This window comes from Mauremys mutica, chromosome 1, assembly GCF_020497125.1.
Source record: "Mauremys mutica isolate MM-2020 ecotype Southern chromosome 1, ASM2049712v1, whole genome shotgun sequence".
NCBI lineage: Eukaryota > Metazoa > Chordata > Testudines > Geoemydidae > Mauremys > Mauremys mutica.
This window is the reverse complement of record NC_059072.1, coordinates 48,139,237-48,154,083: the sequence shown is the minus strand read 5'-3', so window position 1 is coordinate 48,154,083 and position 14,847 is coordinate 48,139,237.

Genomic DNA, 14,847 nt, shown 5'->3' with positions numbered 1-14,847 from the left:
AGGAAAAAAGGGACAAGGTGACGTGCTGGCTAACCTCTCCCTTGTCCACTTGCAGCCCCCATTGTGTTATTGGATTTTTTTTTGAAAGAAGCAAAACCACTACAGGATGATGTCCTGGTAATATCCCCCGTAGAAGCTGAACCACGACAGTGGTGGAAAAGAAGAAAAAACGCTCACATTACTGACATTGCCAAAGCCCAGAAATTCCTAACTAAAAGAACATTGAGAACTGACCCTGGTGAAGAAACAAAGAATTGTACACTGGCAGGAAGAAATTTGGGACTCCTGCTGAGAAATGTGATGTTAATTGGATTTTGGGATTTATTCTACAGGCTGCGCCCTGTGTTTTGGATAAATTTTTCAGTATGTATTGCCCTTTTTAATTGGATTGTAAATGATATTGCCCTTATTTAGTTTTTTATTGTTGGAGCTCCGCCAACCCAAGTACAGGCTGGAGTTGGTGAGTTACGTGTCATTTCCGCCATTAGTTTTAGGATTTAGAAGCTACTGGCAGAAATGGTATGGGCTATTACTGAGGCTGGGAAAGTACTGCAGTGGGAGTTAGTATGTTTAATATCCTGAATAATCAGCTGATGGCCATTCGAAGTGATTTTGAGCACCGGGATGGCCCACTGCCCTTACAGATATATTAGGAGTACCATTTGATCTGGGGTTGTAGAGACATACCTGGACACTGTCTGGGTGGAAGTGTAAATATTTGCAGTGCTCCTCCCCAGCATGGGGACCGGTTCGGGTGGGTGAGGGCTCTCTCAGACCGAATCCTGCCGGGTTCTTTGGGAGGATGGATGTGGAATTAATTACCCCAGCCTTTTTGAGCTTGATTGTTTTTGTTTTTAAAGTTTGAGAAAACTCAGCCAAAAGTTTGTTGAGTATTCTCAAAGGGGGGAGTTGTAGGTTACTAGGCATAAATTTAGGTAATTTGGAAGAATGGCTTTGAATTTATGTGACCCTAAGTACCTTTATGTAAAGTGCTTTTGTTAGCCTTGCTAGATTTTTGTAAATTTTGTGTTATGTGCTGATTATTGGCAGTTGTAAGACTGCTTGATATTAGATGTAGCCTATATTAAAATAGATAGGCTGAAAGTAGTTGTTGTATTTAAAGTTATATGCTTGAGAATGTAGCCCCCACGGTGGGAAAGTACAGATGACTGTTCACAGAATACCAGAAGGGTAGGGGCTAGTTAAGAAGTACACCCTCCTAGCTAATTGATAGTGGGATAAGTTAGTGTCCATGAAAGGAACGGTTTAGCAAGAGGAAATAAGGATCAGGCCCAGGCGGGCAGGCAATAGACAGAGAACTTGGAAAGGAAAAAAGGATCGGGCCCAGGCGGGCAGGCAACAGACAACAAGCTTGGAAAACTGGTTGGAAACCTTTGAGGGTGTAGTGGATAGAAAAGGTAATTAAGCACAAGCATGGGGATTTCAAATATTCAGGAGAATATTTGGAATGGTGATTTGGATTAGTAAGTGGCTGTTGGAAGACAAGCTAGTAATTTTTAAGGAGAGTAAAAAGTTAATTCTGTGGTTGCTAGAGGGAACAGCAGTTGAATTTTGTAAAGATGCTAAAGAGTAAAGTTTTTGGGGTTTTTGAAATGTTTGTAAATAAATTTAGGCAAAGAAATTAGTTTGTAATTGTTTGGTTATAAATAATTTTGTTGTATTAGCTGAAGAATGTATATAGTGCTATGTAATTGAAATTGTATTAGGCTTAAGGGCATATAAGTGGTGATGTTTTTCTTCAGTGTTTAAAAGTAGAAGTTAAAAGTAAAAAATTTTAAGCTGTTAATAGCTTTGAATTTAGAAGCAAGCCAGGATGCAATTGTATTACTGTAAATGATTTAACTGATGAAGTAATTCCCCTGTTTTGCCTGAAATTAATAAGGGTATTTGTGTATTTTACGTAATGATTGATTGCCCAGTAGGGGTAGACCTGTTTTTGTTTTTTAGATAATTAAAGTAAATTGATGCTAGCTGCATAGCATTTATATACCATGCCTTTACTAATAGAGTTAAAATTTATGTTTTGTGTTTTATGTTCTGTCTTGTGGCGTTTGTTTTCTGGCCAGAATTGTTGTTGTGTTATTTTAGGGAAGATTTTTATGTGGTTACATGGTGTGTTTTTTTTATTTCCCCCCCCTCAGTGTCAGTTTGATCACCTGACATATGAGGGATGAATTGGTAACAGAAATTTGTCACAGTTTGGTGAGCAATAGAGAATGGGGGAACCCTGCAGAATTTACACCATCTATTTGTTTTACCCTTGTTATTTTATGTTTGTTTTGTTTGGTGCTGTTGGTGTTATGTGTTAAGAATTGCATGGTTATAGGTGAGCCCTATAGAATAAGGAAACATTATTTGGTTTTGGTTTTGTTTTAATGCTAAGCATGCTGTGTATTTTTGCTGCTTGCCTTTTGTATTTTTGCTATTTGTGTGGCCGCCGTTGCTGTTGTGTGGCACGCACCTTGGCGGGACCCTCCTGGCCCCTTGGGCCACTTATGTTATTTGGAGGAGGGATGTAATAGGTAAGAGCAGGGCACTGCGGAAGATATTGTTACGGTTTAGTTAGGCAGCTGGTGTTTTTATTTGCCTTTTTGTTTTGGCTTGTGTAGATTGTAGTATTGATTTTATGAGTTGGGAATGTTTTGCTATTGCCCTTCCTTGCTTTGATTTTGAGTAAAGGGGGGAGATGTGGGAATCTCTTGCTAACTTGGCAGATGGTAGTGTGGGAAGCTGAGGTGTTTAGGCTTCAAGGACGGGCTAATTAGGCTGTGAGCTGTGTAGTGAGATGCTGGCCTTGGGCTGGTTCTCATCTGCCAGTAGGCAGTAAACAGGATAATAAATCAGAAAGTTGTACAGGATGACAATTACCCTATGAAGTTATAGCTGTGCCTGTGTGTATCTTATTAACCAATTAGCAATTGCTTGATTGCCTGCCATAATTGTATATAAGAGCATGCTGGAGAGAAATAAATGACTTTGCTACCAATCACATTGATTGTTGGGCTCTGTCCATGCCCGCATGAGAAGCACTGAGATGCAACAGGTAGTCATTGTCAAATTATGTTACTATAGACAAGGAGCTGACAAGTCACATCAACAAAGCCACTTCATCATTTGGCAGACTGTCAGGCAGATTCAGCAGCAAAATAATAGTAAGCTTCAAAAGCAGTCACGCTCTCCAACTTGTTGTATGGTTGTGAGACCTGGACCTGTTACAGGCATCACATTAAGCTTCAAGGTAAGTGCCATTTATGACATCTGTGTGCCATACTCTTCATCAAATGGCAGGATATAGTTACCAATAATGAGATTCTGGAATGTAGCCACTCCATGATTATTGCATTACAGTCACATGAGGCTGTTCATGTGTTGTGGATGGACAACACCAGAATGCAAAAGCAGTTGCTGTATGGCAAACTGAATGAGGAGAACCACTTATGAGGCAGCCAGAAGAAACACTTCGAGGCCACATTGAAGCATAACTTGAAACAGTTGTAACATTGATGTTGACACATGGGAGTTGTCAGCAATGGATAGATCATGTTGGCAAGCAGTAATCACTGATGGGGTTACCCAGCTCGAGATTAATCACCGTAAGGATTTTGAGGCACAGAGGCTGAGTCATAAGCAGCGGCGGACTCAGCAGGCACCCTTCCTCCGCACTGAGCTACTATGCACTTCATGCAGAAAGGACTGCCACACATATATTCATCTTTTTAGCCACAACTATACTCAGAAGATGTAAAACCATTCTAAAGGTCACGTTCAGTCACTAAGGACAACAATAATATTTCCATGGACAGCCTTGATTCATATCCTTCTACTCTGGTCAAGAAAACTCTTTGGTCATTAATATGGCAACAAAATAATTTTCATTACACACTCCCAGGAATTGCTTAGTATGAGTTATAAATTACATATGTCTTATTCCAATGGGAGTCATTACTATATGAATTCCTAGTTTCCATTCCTTTCAGGCACCCATCACAGAAGAGCTCCAATTGCTATTGTTATTACATAGCTCTTGTGTTCTGCTGGAGCCACTTAACTGCAAGGTTAATGGTCTGTCTGACATAGTATACAGTATGGGAAGGTGCTCTTGGCCTCTCAAACTCTACATGACTTAGAGGTGAATTAGTTGATACTTGGCAAACACTTAAGATGAAAGCCATTAATAACACAAATGCACATTACACCCTCCACTCCACAGACTTTTTACATTTGGGGCCAGGTCCTCAGGTGGGGTAAATTGCCTTAGCGCTGTTGAAGTCAACAGAACTCCACTGATATACACCAGCGGAGAATCTGACCCATAAAATTTGGTATGAGAGTAAATAAGTTCTCAGTGCTGAATTCGACTTTGCTTTGTCTGGGCTTGAGTCAGCTTAAAATATTTGGCCAAGTTGTACAGGGACTTCAAAGGCCAAGTTCTCCTTTCTATGCCAGACATTCTTAGATATAAAACACAGATAAGATTTCTCATTCCATTAACTTATCTACTTGAAACAAAAACAAAACTTATGCATTACGCTCGCTTGCTTTGGGGACTTGAATGCTGGATTTGGTAGACACAGAACATAAGAGAGGGTAAAATTCACCTTTTCTGAGTCCTATATGAAAGCACTTTATTCAGGCTACTAATGGAGATGAGAATAACTTCTAAAAGGACAAGTTAATTTTGCCATGATATCTGGATCTTTGTCTTGTCCAGGCCCTTCATTTTTTACACTGCTGATGCATTTTAGCAGCAGAATCTTGCTAAGTAGCTCAGGAAGGATCAGCCCTACCCAAGTGTGATCCTGCAGTGGTATATAGCAGACATAAGGACACAAGTCCACCCCACCCCCCTTGCTGTTGGTGTAGGTGGTGTCATTACCAAAAGGACATGTGGCTTGACATGAGCGCACTATGCTACGCTGATACTGGGTTAGTGCTTTGTGGATGTTGCAGGCAGATGTCACTCAGAGCACGCCATACAGCACATGGTTGGAAGCATGAAGAGAAACATCAGGACTAGGGCAACATACCTGGGAACCCTATGCCAGCTTTGCGCACTACCCACTTGAGTTCCCTTCTGTGTATTTTGTGAGAGCCAGAGGACTTGGGCCATCACTTTGCTCTGGGGAATTCTTGATAACTAGAAAATGTGCTTTCTGTTAAAAATACAGGCAAAAGCCCTGGCCCTGCTTTTCTAATTACATTTCTACTCTTTGTCCATGTCCAAAACCATCCATCTCTGCTCTTTGTGAATTCTGAGTAAAATGTTCACATTGCCGGCCATGAGTTTTTCTCGACACTGGTTGATTTTTGAACAATTGGCTGAAAAAACGTGCCTTTACTGGGTGGGAACAGTAATGTCATGAGATGGGATAGAGTTTATATGGTACCTTCCTTCAGAAATGATTGCCCCAAGCAACGATTTGTCAGAAACACTTATTTTAATGTTTCTGTAAAGACAAGTTGTATCATGCCACAACTGCCCGTGGATAATGTTTCCTAACCAAAAAACAAAAACCCAACTGGTGTTCACTCCCAGGTCTCAGCCTTCATTAAAGCACTGTGTATAAGCCACTAAAAGGACAGACTGAAGCATGTCCTGTGTGTGACTGACGTCTCATTCCAAGGTGAGTCCTGACTATCTGAATTCTACCTCCCAGTCCTTTGACACCCATTATCTGGGAGGTCGGGATTGCTCAGCTCATGTTTTCTGTTGCAACCATGGATTTGTTTCTTGAAAACACAGATATCAATCTTTATTTAGAACATTCTCAGCAGAGCCGTTGGCAGTAGGAGTGTCCCAGTTGTACGGGTCACAGCTATGCACTCTGAAATGTATTTCTTTCTGCCTGCAGAATTCATTACACTGAGCTGCATATTTATAAAATAAACTATACGTTGGTTGGCATGCGTTTCAGTGGGCACAGATATGGGGCGAGACTGTGACTCTCCCTGTGCACTCACTCGTGGGAGCAAAGGAGCATTAGGTGCCCCTTTACTTCCTTGCTGGCCTTCCTGCATTGGCTGTGCTCATCACAGGTTACAGCACTTCAGAGAAAACACCACTGCTCTTCTTTCCATGAGGATGGACTGGGAATGGGCAGACAAAGAAGTGGGTGGTATCTTCACTCTACCCTCACCTTCATGCTGGCCAGCACAGCTGAGCATATGCAGAGGGAGAAGTAATGTGCACCAGAGAAAAGACTGGCACAGATTATACCCTCTCTGGAGCAAGGGGGGAATCATGGATAAGACTGTGGTGCTGCCCCTTACTCGGGGCACAACTGAACCCTTCATGTATTGTCAAAGTTACTGTTGCATACATTAAGTTGCAATCGCCATTCATTTCCCCATATACAGTATGTATCTTACCCTATTTGAAACAATTTTCACATTGCTGATGTGACCATTTCAAACATTCGGAACAGTAAATTACCTTCATTACAACATATTGAAAGAATCAGAGCATTAGGGTGTCATAATAGGGTGCAAATCAAGTGACTATAATGGGATTTAATGTACTGTTGCTGGAGGCCAAGGTACCTGTACAATGGCATCAGGGCGTGTACTGGAAGATTGAGACATAAGATAAAAGTGGATTGCCACAGTATTTTCATTTTCATGACACAGCCTGGTGATTACAGTAACTATACAAACCAGGATGTATTAAATACAGGATAGGTTACACAAAGAGCTGTTAAACCAAGTATGCACCAAACAGAGGCAGACACAAAAGTAAAAAAAAAATCCTAATTATATATGGCAAGGAATGTTTGTTTAATAAAATACCATGTTTTGTTTTTCATTTAATGAATGGGGAGCTGCAGCACAAAGAGGTCAGGTGACTTGCCCAATGTAAGGCAGAGGCAGGCATAAAATTCAGGTGTCATGAGTCTCTAGTCTAGTGCCCGGTGCACTGGCCCATTTGTGCATTACTCACGTTCATGTGATGGGGCCCTTAAAGCTTGCATGCCTTCTGCCTTTTGCCTCCCTTTTACTAACAAATCTGAAGCAGAACAGAAAGCTTTAAAATAATCTAAAAAAACTGAGTTATGGTGCCCCAGCAAAATTAAAACTACTCTATCTAGCTGAAGTTGCAGCTGAAATGGAAAATACCATAGGTGAGAACTCAAGACACACCTCAGGATCCCATTGTCTTTTGGTATAAGATTGTATTATTAACTAATGCTCCTGTTTCAAAATGCTCATGATCTCCAAGGTGTTTGGGTTTTTTAAAGTCATCTGGAAAGCAATATAGAATGGGAACACTAGCGGTTCATGATCTTCTGGACGTAATTTGTATCTAGTGTGTTTAGTGTGCGCATCAGTGACCCACACAGAGTGGTACTGAGGACTAAACAGCCCTTCAGCCTTGATCTTGCAACTTGTATACACTGTGCAGCACTCCAGCACAAAGGTGAGAGGAGGTACACGTGAGCACAAGCAAGGCTAAGCTATCTGCCTAGGCGCTGTAAGTATTAGCCTCTTTGCACCCACTCCCTTACTCCCAAGGGTTCAGTTAGAAAAGGGGCAAGAAAAAGCTTAAATCAGGACTTGAATTTGATCCGCAGCCTGCAAACAGGGAGAGCAGGAATGCCTCATGATTTGCTCTTTGAGTGGCAAACAGCAGGTTACTCACTGGAATAGAGCTGGGCCAGGATGCTGCTGTTTGCCAAAGAGTGTATCACGATGAAGAAGGAGAATAGTGAAGATAGAAAGAAGAGCAGCAAAAGGTGTAAACCTGAGCAGTAGAACAATACCAAAGAGCACAAATGCAGGATAATGAAGACAGAAGGAAGCTGACAAGGAACCAGAAAGAAACCAAAGATAGCCAGAGAGCACAAAATGGGCCAGTTCCTTGGCTGGGGTAAATGGGCAGAGCTCCACTGAAGCTAAGCATCTGGCCCAATATTTTTACTGAGATGTGGTGTGGGTTTGTTACTGTTTTTAACAGCTTTCTCAATAACAGGGAGAATACTTGAAAGCAGTAATGCGGATGAGAGCCAAGGGTAATAATGGACAGGAAAATCAGTACATTGTTTGCAATGTGATAGAGCCACAAGAGACACTAGTGTAGTTTGGGACTGCATACAGAAACACATCGTGTCTGAAGTAAGGAGGGGACAGTCCTTCATATGGCATTATGTGCATTTGTGGTCATCTGAATAGCCAGCTGATAAATGGAAAGCAACAAAAATGGTCAGCAAGCTGGAGAGACTGATTTCTGAGGAGAGGTGAAAAGAGAGAAATAGGTTTTAAAAAGCTTGACCATCTGACAATTAAAAGGGGTTATAATGATCATCTAATATTTGAAGGGTATAAGCACAGAAGCTGGAGAGGAATTTTTATGCATAGTGCAAGAGGAATAACTCAGGGAAATGCCATGAAATTAAAAGTAAAATTTAGTCATCAAGAAAACCTTCCTGAAAGTGAGATGTATTAATCAGTGGATAGCCTCCCAAGGGAAGTGATGGATGGCCCATGTAACAGGCTAACATTGTTTCCCTGAAATACCTCTCCCAGGTCTTGTCTACACTACACTTTTCCCTAAAATTTCCTACAATTGCTACCACAGTTCAGTGTCCGCTGGTAACAAAGTGAGGGCGCTAGCACAGACGGGACTCAGGTGGCTGCTGGCATTTTAACCATTGGGTCTTCTAAATTTGCTTGGAACAGTGCTGGACAACAAGGCGACTTTTGACTTGTTTCCAAGAGCATTTGCACTATCGCTACCACTGATAGAACTACCCAAGCAGTAGCAAATCTTAGGGGGAAAGGGTGGTGTGGACACAGCTCTTCTTAGCAGGTGTTGGTCCCACTAGGAAAGTGTTAATTGGGTTCTGTGGATTCACTGAGGCAGGGGTTCACACTACCCCACCTGGCCATAGGGAAAGTTGAAGTGGCTTTGTAGAGAGAAAGGATCTAGACTGTGATCTGAGCAGTCTGGAGGGAGAAATCCAAACAGAAACCAAGCCTGGGTTCAAACTGAATTTTATGTTACTGTGTTTATTTCTGTACTAATAAAACCAAACCCCATTGAAGGGATGAGTTGGACTGTACCTCATGTGTGTCCTGTGTTTGAGGGTAGGTTGGAAAGACACCTGTTCACATTGCTTGGAACTTTTAAATGTAGACTGAACAAAAACATGCACAAATATATATGGCATGGAATGATCCTGCATAAGTGGGCAACAGTGGAGACAGGTGACATCTGATAGTGAGTAGGCAAAACTGACACACACTGTTATTCAAGCCAGTGTTCAAGAGTGAGTAGAAAGTAGCTGGTATATGAATCAAAACAGGGTACACAAACCTCACCTGCCTACCCTGAAGAATATCCAAAGGGGGACTCAATGAACTAACAGGTTTTTTCCTTCTCTACTTTATTTGAATCCATATATTTCAGAATGGAGGGGACAGTCAAGAGATCTCCAACCAATTCAGAACAATGACTACAGTTGAATTCTAACATATATACTATGCATATGCATCAACACAGCTTTGACTAGATTTTTTTTCATTGCTGAGTATCATTTTCCTTTGGCCGTAGCACTTGGCTATTTGTACCCTGCTCCTTCATAATCTTGCAGGAGTTTTCAAACCTAGCAATTTGAGTTATATGCCTTTTAGACGATTTGCATTCTGCAATTCTACTATTTCCAAATAAAGTAGCATCCCGTTTTATCAACACAAGCCTGTTTTACTGCTAACATTATTTGATGACTTGTTTATCCAAGAACACAAACGTCAACCAAAGGCACCAGTTTTCCACATCTTCCACTCAAAAAACATAAACCAAAACTATGTGTTAGTGAGTGTGATTGCTTTGAGAAGACATAGCTATGCAAGTAAGAATTTGCAATTATTAGCACTACTATAAACCCTAAACGTATGGGCTATCCAATGCTATGAAAAGGAAAAACTGATTATTCTGTACATTGGTGCCCAATAATTATTTCTGACTTTCTGGTTAAGTCAATATAAAACTAGAATCCTGCAGTACAAATGTGGATGTTACAGAAATATTTGTACATTTTAATGAAACATTTTGTTGTTTCTCCTGTCTTGGGATTACTAAACTCAGAATGTCCTCAGTTCTCTGGCAGATTTCTGACTTGTTAACACACTGCAAACATGCCCCAAATTTGCTCTCCAGATAAGTAGTTTATCAGATTGTTTAGCGTTTTTGGTGAGGCAGGAGACGTGTACAAGCGAATGACCTCATTCAGGCATAGCACGCTCAACATTTCCCTTTCACATCCATAGCACAGAAGGACCAGTAAGGTGTGGAAAGATCAGAGAAACAGACACAGGAAGTCATTAAATAGTAAATTGCAAGGATCCTTGGAAAACCTTTGTGGTAATAAACCATAGAAGTGTGGTTACAAAATATGGGCTAAATCCATCTCACCTAAATCATGAGATTAGTCCCATTAAAGTCAGATTTCAGTGAGACAACATGCATGAGTAGGGCAGACCAGGATTTGACCCAGTTGTTGAACAGAGTAGAAAACCACAGCTAGTGAGTCAAAGAATGTGCTTGCAACTTGAGAGAGGAGCCAGAGCATCCATGTTTATTTAATGTACATAGCACCTATGGCTATGGCAGCTTCAATTTTAATTACATTTTAATTCCACATAAAGTAAATAACCCTCAAATGATAGCACTCATCCTGGCACTCTTCTAACCATCACCTACCTGCCTTGGGACCCTGAGGCTAATCCCAAAGAACCCAACATTATTTACCAAAGAAACATAAAATAAGCACTGAGGCAGTCATAGCTAAATAAAAACATACAGCAAATGCTGAAAGAATCATCAAACCTCTGGCAACCTGAGCTGAAGAACACACCCCTGCACCACCAGCAGATAGCCCCCAGTATGGGTGAAAGTCCACTGCCATGCTTACATTATGCACCACTGAGGGACGTATAGCTGCCAACCACAGGTACTGCTGCTTGTGATATTTCCCATCATAATTTATTGTTTGTTTCCAGGAGAATCATGCATAGTACTTCGGCTTTGCCTGACCCTTCTCACCCACAGACAGCACCCCCTATTAATGTTGTTGGCAAATCAACTGTACAATAACATTTTTTATTTTAATTAATGGGCCATATTCCAACTGGGAAATTTTGACTAGTGCTCAGGATTTGTGGTATATTAAACTATTACACTTTTCTTCACTCAACAGGATCTGCACTACAAGCTAGGGGTGTGCTTCCCCGGCTTGCAGACATATTCTGACATTAGCGCTCATCTAGCTAGCGTGAGTATAAATAGCAGTGTAGATGAGGCACGACTTAGCCATGTCAAATCCATACTCACCGATTTCCGGCAGGTACTTACTCAGCACAGTTAAGCAGTGCCTGCACTGCCACTACGCATGCTACTGCAATTATACTGCTAGTTATACTCATGCTACCTCAGTGAGAGCTAGCCTGAGTATATGTACAAAAGCAGGGGAATTACACCTCTAGCTTGTAGCGTAGATGTAGCCTTAGTTTCTTTTCTTACATTTCATAGTCTGCAGCCATCTAACTTGAACAGCATCTATCCATCCCAGCCATTCCACTTACACAGCATCTGTCCATCACAGGTTGTTATCCAGCTTCCATCACTATAGTGTCTGAGCACCCTGCCATCTTTAAAGTATTCACCCTCACAGGAAAGTATGATTATCCCCATTTTACAGATGTGGAACTGAAGCTCAGGTCACACATGAAGCTGTGGAGGAACAGAGAGTTGTACCCCCACCTCCTAAGTCCAAGGCTAGTACCCTAGCCACTGGATCGTCCTCCTTCTTGTGGGTCAAATCCAAGTCCCAGTGAAGTCACTGGGAGTTTTACACCACTGAGCTATCATGCCAGGTTGATAGTAACTATGCTGATACTACCTATGTACTGCAGTTCAGTATACACAATAAAAGAACATAAATAGACAAATGTGGGTTATGAAACATGTTGGAAACTTTTCCCAAATTTTTACTGAAAGAAGAAAAATAACAACCTAAAAATACCTCAGCCCAACCCGTTGGCTACTACCCAAGCTCTCCATGTGCTCACGGGGAACTGGATTCCCATTGCTAGTATTTAACAGCAAACTCTCCCACCCCCACACTTGATAGATGACTTAAGTGTTGAACTGGTGGACCACCAAAATAGTAATTTAGGAGGCCCCCAGAGGATTCGTTCTTTTTCCCTTTCTCATCTCCGAATTCAGAGACTAAACTGAAAGCTGCTACAAATAGCCAGACACTCCTTAATTCTAATCCCAACTCAGCCACTGATTTGAATCCTAGCCTTAGGCAGATATTTAACCTCTCTGAGTCAAATGCAGCCTCCATAAATAAATGTAGTTTCCATAGACATCTCTAGTTCAAATCCAACAGTGCCACAAATAGTGATATAAATTACACATTGAGGGCAAGCTGGTCAGAAAAAGGGTGTAAATGGTAAAGTGGAGTCACCAGCCTTTGCATTCAGTGATCAGGCACAATTAGTGTAACTCAGGCCTGGTCTACACTTAAAATTTAGATCGATATAGTTATGTTGCACAGAGGTGTGAAATATTCACACGCCTGACCACCATAGCTATGCTGACCTAACCCTGAGGGTAGATGCGACTGGAATGCTTCTGTCAGACTAGTTACTGCTGCCTGGGGAGGTAGATTATCTACAGTGATGGAAAAACCCTTCCCATCATTGTAGGAAGTGACTACACTATGGTGATACATCAGCCTAGCTACAGCATTTGAGCTGTGCCGCTGTACAGCCATAGTGAAGACGTGGCCTTACACTCAGAATGGCAGAAGGGAAGTTAGTGTAGCAGGAAAAGCACCTGACAGGATAAGAGTGTCAGAAAAAAGAAAGACCCAACCCCTTCACACACAGAAATAGAATGTGATTCTCCTCTTCTCTTACATTAATACAATCAAAAAGCATTGGATCAATGGAGTTAAACTGGTGTAAAACAGGTGTACATGCTTTTTCCTATATCCCAACTAAGTAGCTTTTCTTGCTACTGCTGCAGCAAGTAAGTCACATTTGTTTATATGGATGTGGCTGAACCAAAACAATAGATCTTGGATTGCAGCTCAACCCTGTCTGCATATATAATGTGCCAAATCTGAACACCAAATCTAACCACCCTGAACACTGGACAAGTTTAGATTCAGATCCAGAACTTGACTCTCCAAATTCAAGAGTTCTCAATTCTGGAGTTTTTTCCCCTTTTTGTCTTAACATGTCTTGTATATCCATTGAATGCCGTGTGGGTGAAAGCTGCACTATTTTACACCCATTTACAATTGTTTCCTTTACTTCAACTTACACCAAATTTGTAATTACACCATCAATCACATCAACTCTGAGATTCTGTGTCTCAGTATTCCATCTGTAAAAGGGAAAAAATTAAACTTACCCAGCTACACAAAGTGGGAGTATGAGGTGAAAACCTGGCCCCAGTGAAATCAATGGGAGGAGCCAGGATTTCACCTCTAGTGCATATCTGGTGCAATTCCAATAAAGGCAGTGGAGTTACACATAGAATCAATATGGCCCATTGTTTATTAAATTGTTTGAAAATATAAAGTGCTTTTGCAAGAAGTAAGTGTTATTATTTTAGATGTAAGATGAAAGGGATTTTGTTTGTTTGTTTTTCTTTTTAAATAATAGAAGGAAAACACTGAAAACTTTACCGAAACAGATAGATACTCATGTGGACAATAACCAGGGTCCCAATGCAGAGATTGGAGTGGTCTTTCTTCTCAAGATGAAGTTTAATTTAAAACATTGTGCCAGCTGAGATCCAACTGGCATCCTTTTTATGTTCAGGAAAGATAGCTGCTATTTGTATATAAAGTATTACAACAGTCAATGTGATGCTCAAAGATTAAACAGAAACATCCTTTACTTATAGAACAAAGGACAAACTGACTTGTGTTGTTTAAAGTTGGAGTGGAACTGACCTGCCCATTCTTTGCCTCTAATGAATTCCAAAATTTAATCTAAAATAACTTTAATTTTAAAAGGTACAGTAACTAACAGTATATTTACCTATTACACTATTCACAAACCCAAGAATTTAAAAGCAAGGAAAGGATGAATTAAGAATACCATAAATCTTACCTATCTGGCCAGGCACACTCCCTTTTAAGTCCCTTTTACACTGATAGAGTGGCATAAAGCAACTGTAGTGCAAATAGGAATTTGGCCCATCATTCTTATCAAGTACAAATAAATTCATAGTTTTTCATCACAATACAACCTTAGCTCTCACCCATTTAAATGAAATATTTTTGTTCTCTTGATCTCAGTGTCTAAATGCTTTCTTTTAAAGTATACTGTTAAATGGAAAATATTTTCAGTTAATGTATCTGTCAAGAGTGGAACTTTCAGTAAATGACATATACCTAGTCAGTGTGATATGTCCCAGAGATAACTACATTTATCTATCTATTGTTCCTAAGATAGGCCACACATAAGAAAAACAAATGTCTCTGTGACAAGCAATACAGATGCAAAAGCAGCAAAGAGTCTTGTGGCACCTTATAGACTAACAGACGTTTTGGGCATGAGCTTTCGTGGGTGAATACCCACTTTGTCGGATGCATGTAGTGGAAATTTCCAGGGGCAGGTATATATAAGCAAGCAAGAAGCAGGCTAGATAATGAGGTTAGTTCAATCAGGGAGGATGAGGCCCTCTTCTAGCAGCTGAGGTGTGAAAACCAAGAGAGGAGAAACTGGTTTTGTAGTTGGCAAGCCATTCACAGTCTTTGTTTAATCCTGAGCTGATGGTGTCAAATTTGCAGATGAACTGAAGCTCAG